Below are 8,366 nucleotides of genomic sequence, written 5' to 3' on the forward strand. Positions count from 1 at the left end.
CCTCCTGCACGCCCCCTCCTGGGGATCCACCCCGAAACCTGGTCATTTGTCCTGAAGGGGATTCGAATTGGCAACCTTTCCATGCACAAGACAACATCCCAGCCACTGGGCAACACCGGCCAGGTCTGTATGCTGGATTTTATATATATATATATATATATATATATATATATATATATATATATATATATTTATATTTATATTTCAGAGAGAGGAAAGGAAGGGAGAGGGCAAGAGAGATAGAAACATCAATGATGAGAGAGAATCATTGGTCGACTGCCCCCTTCACACCTCCAACTAGGGATCAGGCCTGCAATCCAGGCATGTGCCTTAGACTGGAATCAAACCTGGGACTCTTCAGTCCCCAGGCCAACGCTCTATCCACTGAGCCAAAGCAGCTAGGGCTGTATGCCAGATTTTATCTGTCAAAGAATTTAGGATTTATTGTAGCCAATTATGTGCAGACCTGTGGACTCTATCCTATGAGGAGTACTAGTTTTCACTGCTTAATTAGAATAACCCCTCCTAACACTTCACCCCCTTCCTTTCCCTAGTCTATTCCCTTCCCTTGTTCCTTACCTTTGTTTTATTCTTTGACAGTGAATTACATAACCTCAGTGCCTCAATTATTAAATTGGAGAAAAATAGAACTTACCTTATAGGGTTATTATGAGGGCTAAATGACTAAACATATAAAGTGCTTAGAACAATGGAGAACAATGAGTGCCTAATACATAGTAAGTACCCAATACATTAGAGTTATATTGTTATTACTATGTCAAAAAATTTCTTTATAGCTTGTGCTTTTTTTTTTTGTCTTAAGAAATACTTCCCCAGTCAATAGAGAGCTATTGTTAAAGTAAGTTGACAGGGCTTGGTGACTGCTTGGGTTTCTGGTGGGGTGGTGCAGGGAGGATTTATCTAACACAGCTCTGGTATTTCTGGTTCAATCAATCAGGGCTTCAAGGATATTTGTGAGAAGTATAAGACATGAAACTTCTCAACTGTGAAAATGCCAGCATCACATCTAATGACCTGGGAGAATTTCCTGGGCAAAGAATACAACTAGTAGTAAAATCTAGTCACAGAGAAGCAAGGTGTGATTATCAATGGTTTATTTCTTTAGATTATAACATTCATCAAGATTAAATTGCATTTTAAAGACGGTTACTGCTGACAGTGTGTAAAAGCATTGCTTTTTAATCACAGCGAAGTGTCGAGAGACTAGGGCAGTGGTTCTCAATCTTCTGGCCCTTTAAATACAGTTCCTCCTATTGTGACCCAACCATAAAAGTTATTTTCGTTGCTACTTCATAACTATAATGTTGCTACTGTTATGAATTGTAATGTAAATATCTGATATGCAGGATGGTCTTAGGTGACCCCTGTGAAAGGGTCGTTCGACCACCAAAGGGGTCCCGACCCACAGGTTGAGAACCGCTGGACTCGGGACTTATCTCAGAAGTAAGTGCATTTGCAGACAGGAAGCATACTTTTGTGGTCAGACCCAGAAGATCCCTTAGATGTCTCGGGGGATGTGAGCACTAACATAAGCCACACACGGACCCTGCGTCCCTCCCTTCCCAATACCCCATGCAGAACCAGGCACCAGGCAGGGCAAGGTTACAGCTCAGCAGGGAGGAGCCTCAGGACCAGGAGGCCAGGCAGCAGCAGAATGAATGCAGAACTTTCTTTCATTCCTGAAATGGGAGGAAGAGAAGGAAAGGTTTGGTTTTTCTATGGTGTTTCTTAAGACATGGGCCTCCCAGACTTTTCAAGCTTCCCCCAAGGCTCAAAACACCACCAGTGTGAGCCTGAGGAGTTCCTTTTACTTAGCCAGCAATTAGACTCTCCTTTTGCCTTTCAGGGGCTCCTGAAATACTCAGGAATACCAGAAAGGGAGAGGTCTGTGAGAACACATCCTTTTGGGTCTCTGAATTTAAGGTCACATTGAGTGGACTGAGTTCTCAGGTCTATGGGCCCCTCACACCCTCCCATCCCCACTTCTCAGGCCCCTGTGCTGCCAGCCACATGTGCCTCAGTAAGAAAGGCTTTCCCCACATGGGCCCTGCAGATCCCTGGCCACTGTGGGAGCCCCTCCATGTTTGTCTTTGTCCACGTAGGAATATGTTTCTGGGTCGGGACCTCATGAACATACATCTTTTGCAGCAACATATATACTCTAGTCTAGTGTTAATACGAGTTCAGTCTTTGGGTGGGATCTGGCCTCCTCTCCTGGGGTTCTCAGCTCAGTCTGCCTGAATCTGAATGAACATCAAGCACTGCGCCTGAGATGGGAGCGCAGCACCTTTCCTCTGCTGGATTGTTTTCCTGGTTGTCCTGTTTTTATTAGGCTTGATCCAAATTCAAAATTCTACAGGTAAAAGCTCAGTCTCCCAGTAATCACTCTCTGCAGTCCCTTTCTACTTCAAACTTTTCTCTTGTTTCCAGCAACCTTTCAGAGCATAACGACTAATTTGGTTGAAACTTGCTGGATACTCAGTCCCTCTGCAGCTCAGATCCACTTCTGGCTGGACCATGGCATCTCAACAAAACCTAACTTCCTTCAGCAACAACTATTGGAGCCCTGATTCAAGCCAGGCATTACTGAAGGCCCTGGGTGCAGGGGGAGCAGGAAGATAAAGTCTCTGGCACTAAAGAGATCACCAGACTGTAAACAAATTATTACCATAGAGATGGTGAATGTATGCCTCAGATGCATACAAGGTTCTCCATGGGGGCAAAAAAAAAAAAAAAAAAAGAGTATTTGTTAAGCAATACTGATGTCCTGGGCAATAATTTAAGAACTTCCTTAATTCTCACAGACACACTACTGAAGTATTACTATTTATATCCTCATTTTACAAATGAGGCAGTTGAAACATAGATTGCTCAGGTAACTTGTTCAAATTCACAGAACTAATGGTTGTTGAGCCTGGATTACCATTGAGGTTGACTGACCCCAGCTTATGGCATGGATCATGGTATTTAATTTTGCCTGAGAGTATCAAGGAAGGCTTATAATTAGAAGTGATATCTGAGCTAGTGAAAGATAGTGAAAGATAATTACTTTACTAAATGGATAGTGTCTTAGATTGGATGAAATATGACATGAAGTCAGAGATTTCGGCCAGAAGGAATGATAGGTTTAAATGCAAGGAAACTTGAGAGCCAGGACACCTTGGGAAAGGTTGGGTAAAGTGGAGGCAACCCTTGGTGGCACTTTCTCACCCATCACAGGGCTGGACAGGTAACAGCCTTCCAGCCACTACTGATATGTCTTCACTCATATGCCTTCACTGATGGTTTTACCATCTCTAACCTTCATCCGTCTAGGTATCATCCTGTGCATTGGGTCTACTATGTGGCCCATTGGTGCAAACTCTTTCAGTTCTTTGATTCCCTCAGCTCCAACACTGTTCACCTGCTCTTCAGTCTAACCAACCACTGCTATGGAAATGTCCTCCAGACAACTCACAACCTATAAACTATCCACACTGGAAATCTCAAGGCCCACCATCCTATTTTCTAACCATACTCCCCCTCCTCTCTTTCTTCTAGAATATCTCATAGACAACACCAGTTCCCCAGCTTCCCTTGATCCCCACAGCCCCCTGCTCAGTTCAGGCACCCTCATCTCCTGGCAGGATTACTGCAGTGGCTGTATTGTTCTGCCTGAGAACAGGTCTCCCAACTCTCCCAACCTTTCCTATACCCCCTGACATATTAGTTTCCAAACTTATGTTTCCTGGCGCCCAGCAGATCTTTCTGACCGTTTAGCACAGCAGGGACGTTAAGAGCATGGCCAGACGAGGAACTGCCTAAGCTGCTCTCTATTCCAGGATATCAGCCCTGTATTTTTAGGAACCTAATACTCATCAGCAATTGGTTGAAGGCCCATTGTTCTCTGCCCTGGTGGCCTCTGGTAGCAGAGAACTCCCTCTTCTATTTCAGGATGTCCCACTACTCCCACCTGGGACACAGTCCCAGACTCACCTGAGCTGTTGATATAGAAGCAATTGTAGTTACTCTTAGATATTTTGGGCCTGTCAAGTGAAACGTCATTGTTATTTTGGATGACTTTCTGATATTCTTCATAGCCTGGAATTAGCACTTCCTTTTGTGATGGAATGTAAGAGAACATTTCAATTTTAACACCCGAGCAGGTTTTGATGGTAACCAGGTTTCCCTTACGATTGTCAGTAAATTTTATAGCTTCTTCTTTAGAGAGAGATGATGAGGCAACTTGGCCAAAACGTACATTTCCTTTTCCAATGTAATTACACTCTGTCTTATAGCCTCTATAAACTGTATAACAATTCGTTGGCTTGAGAAGCTGAAGAGCTCTTGTCAAATAATAATGGAAGGCTTTAAACTGAAACTTATTTGTATTTTGACGGAAGTTTCTGACAGCTTTGTTAAATTCTGTTCCAATATCTCCAGTATAGGCGACTAGAGCTATTCCATGGGAATCATTGAGTCGTTTTGAAGAGTCTATTTTGTTCTTTATTTCCTCCCATTTTGTCTTTGCCTTTTTCCATTCTGCTCTTAAATTTCTATTCACTTTAAGTTCTTCTTCTAACAGCTGGGGTGCTTTTGCCTCCATTTCTTCAGTTCAGCCCACATACTGATCATCAAACGCATTTTCGGCCATGCCTAGCTCACATGAATTAGTTGGTCGTACCGGTCGGTCACCTGTAGAGAAGAGGTAGTGTTCTTGGACCCATTTGCAAGTACTGGATGCGCCCAGAGCCCACAGTCTGGACTTCTTGCTTAGCATGAAATGTGACATGTTCCTGTCATAGCACTCATGTATGGTACACACATGAAGACAATCTTATTATACCGTGAGTAGTGTAAAAAGAAAAAACTAGGCTTTGTTACTCTGTTTTGTTTCCAGATATTTAAAATAATCTTTTCAGACTCATGCTCTCTCAATGGCTTTAGCCTCAGATTCAACTGTGGGAACTCTATACTTTTAAAGATGTGAGGGCAAAGCAGATCAGCAGGATGCAGGTGGGAGGGGTTGATATATATTACCTGTTGTGTTAGCCATGGAGTTAGGATCAAAAAGCGAACTGCTGTGGCTAGAAGAGATGTCATCTCCAAGTACAAAACTAACTGCAAAAAAATATAAGATAATGAAAATGAGGTGTGAACATTAGTTCCACTGTGAGTGTGCTGATGACTCCATCCCTACTGCAAATCTGGAAGCCCCAGTCCTACATACTCTGCTTTCTGCACAGCTAACCAGGACTTCTGCCTGGGTCCTGCACACAGGGAGCAGTGAGTCAGTAGGGAGCTGGTAAAGAAACAGTTAATCCTGGTCATAGGCAGAGCAGGGTGTCACTCAGATGGCCAGTGAGAAAAACAGATCACAGTTTAGTGGATCCTTCACAAGCCCTGATGTTTTACTCCCTCTAAAAAATTACTATGAGTTATAACTTTTCTCTCTTGGGCTGTGACCAGCATGGTAGAGAGCAGATGAGTCCTGAATAGGGTTGGCTGGGGATTGAGATAAGGACAATAAAGAGACAGACACAAACACTTTAAGTAAAGCTGGGCCAGGTGGGACACTGCCCATGGATGGAGAGACAGTGACCCAGAGCTAGTGCAGTGTGTGTATTATATACAGCATGATACCAGGAAATTTTACTAGAGTTTAAGACAAAGGAAATTATACGAAATCATGGTTAAAGATCAAGCTGCAATTCTTCATTCTTGTGGCTTCTTTGTAATTGTCACTTCTGACTGAGCCCGGATAATTGTGTCCGTTCCTGGCGCCTGGCTGAACTTAGATAATGAAACCCACCCCTGGCGCCTGAGCTAAAGGTCAGGCTGACCACACACCTGCCTCTGGCAAGGTGTTTCCAGGATGTGGCTCTGCTGACAATCAGCTCATGCGCTCTCTACAATGAGTCCTTTCACAAATGTGTCAGTTGTTTGTGTTTTTTAAGATCGTCTCAAAGTTTTGTTAATCTGGGGCTCCAACTTAAGTCAATACTTCTGAACATCTCTCAGTGTTGTCAGCCTTTACTTCTATCATGGGAGCTAACATGCATGGAAGCTTTCAGGGGTTCTTGGTTTGAAGGAAAGGTAGAAGTTGGTGTGGGGAAGGAGGGAAATAAGTATATTCCTGTTCTGACCTGAAGATCTAGGCTTGACTAACCATAGGAAGGGGGAGGACACTTTTGCACAAGGGCCCATGAGACACAGGGACCAACAGTACTGCCTCAGGATTCTGGGATATAAATTGCTCAATCTAAGATTAAGGTTTTAAATTTAAGAGGAAAGAATAGACAGCATTATCTGTCCTTCCATATTGTTCCCTATTTGCCAGGTCTGACCTCTCCTCCCTATCTAGAATGTTTCTTACACAGAACTGACTTTGTGGCTTTGGCTCTTGATATAACTGCCACTATAGCAATCACCTCTGGCTTCAGATAGTCTTCTTCCAGTCCCATTCAAACACCAGTCTCTCCTTAGAGCCCCTCCTGGGGTCCTCACACTCAGAGACCCTTCCCCTTCAGAGAACAGAACTGAGTTATTAGGTACCTGATTTCCTGGAGATCCTTTGTGATTTGGTCCTGGTCCGTCTTTGATAGAAGTGCCTGAGAAGGCAGTGGTCTGGCTTTTTTATTTGGGGGAGAGATGTACTTTCAGTTTCAGATTATATTTGTGGGGTTTTTTTTGGTGGGGTTTTTTATGTGTGTATGTATGTGGTTTTTTGGTTTTGTTTTTTTACCCAGAACCCTGTGAAGGCTTTAGGAGCAGACTGCCCTACCTCAATGTGAGGGGGGGAAAAATGACACTTAAAAACTCAAATGGTTGCTGAAACCGGTTTGGCTCAGTGGATAGAGCGTCGGCCTGCAGACTGAAAGGTCCCAGGTTCGATTCCGGTCAAGGGCATGTACCTGGGTTGAGGGCACATCCCCAGTGGGAGATGTGCAGGAGGCAGCTGATCGATGTTTCTCTCTCATCGATGTTTCTAACTTTCTATCTCTCTCCCTTCCTCTCTGTGCAAAATCAATAAAATATATTTAAAAAAAAGAAAAAAAGAAAGAAAACCAATTCTATTCCTTTAAAAAAACAAACAAACAAACAAACAAAAAAAACTCAAATGGCTAAAGTCAATCATGCCTGATATCTCCCCTCTCGCCACTGCAGCTTTCTTTCCCTCCTTTCCTTCCTTTCTTCCTTCCTTCCTTCTTTCCTTTCCTTTCCTTTCCTTTCCTTTCCTTTCCCTTCCTTCCTTCCTTTTTTTTTTTAGAACATCTTAAATTTTTAATCCTTTCATTACAGGTTACCTAAAACCACTTTTGATTAAGACAACTGTAGAAAGTTAGTAACTGCCACAAGCAAATGCCAGGTGGTGGCCTGTGTCAATTTTCCACAGAGTCCTGCTTTGCAGGGTTTGTGAATGCACTGCTTGGAGTCTCTGCTCACACTCGCTGGAATGAATTGTGGCAGATTTTAGTCCACAGGTCGCTTTTCCACATATTTCTTTGTAAACTTTGCAGCATTCTTACAGAATTTTTTATGGTCTTTAGAGTATTTTTCAGCTAGGTCAGCCTGAAGGGGGTGTTCAGGCTGGGGGTCCTTCACCAGTGCTATGAGAGACTGGGTTACTTGGTTTTTGTTGCTGGCTTCCAGCTTTCAGCACTAATTACCAGCAGACAGACCTGTCCCTTTTCTTCGATGTTGGAGTGATAGATCTTTGTTTTAAATGTAATCTTCGGTGATTTGAATGGGCATTCTGCTGGAAAGTTGATTTCCATTCTGAAGGCCCCCTTATCATATGGAGGGTTGTCAGGAACAATAAGCCCTTGCCAAGTTAATAAATTGGCTTCATCAACCTGGACATTACTGAAGTTTTCATTCCACATTTGCAGATTTCTTCAAGCTCCTTCATCACCTCCTGCTGGCCGTTATCTTGTATCTGGTCACTTTCTTTTTTTATATATATATAATAAAATTTTTTATTGATTTCAAAGAGGAAGAGAGAGTGAAACACCAATGATGAGAGAGTATCATTGATGGGCTGCCTCCTGCACACCCCCTACTGGGAATTGAGGCTGCAACCCAGGCATGTGCCTTTGACCAGGATCAAACCTGGAACCCTTCAGTCTGCAGGCTGACGCTGTATCCTCTGAGCCAAACTGGTTAGGGCCCCCAGAGAGGAAGGGAGAGAGAGAGAGGGGGGAAGGGAGATAGAGAGTGCACGCCCCCCACTAGGGATTGAGCCCACAACCCGGGCATGTGCCCTGATCAGGAATCGAACCGTGACCTCCTGGTTCATAGGTCGAAGCTCAACCACTGAACCACGCCAGCCAGGCTCCCACTCCAGCTTTCTTAAAAGTTGTCAA

The 8,366-nt window shown here is 43.6% G+C and overlaps 2 pseudogenes; both read right to left on the reverse strand.

The window, feature by feature from the left end:
• Nucleotides 1-1,469: 1,469 nt before the first annotated feature.
• On the reverse strand, nt 1,470-6,673 carry LOC118664692 (annotated as a pseudogene).
• Nucleotides 6,674-7,473: 800 nt separating this feature from the next.
• LOC118664689 lies at nt 7,474-7,912 on the reverse strand (annotated as a pseudogene).
• Nucleotides 7,913-8,366: the final 454 nt, after the last annotated feature.

The sequence above is a fragment of the Myotis myotis genome, unplaced genomic scaffold, assembly GCF_014108235.1.
Source record: "Myotis myotis isolate mMyoMyo1 unplaced genomic scaffold, mMyoMyo1.p scaffold_m19_p_10, whole genome shotgun sequence".
Taxonomy (NCBI): domain Eukaryota; kingdom Metazoa; phylum Chordata; class Mammalia; order Chiroptera; family Vespertilionidae; genus Myotis; species Myotis myotis.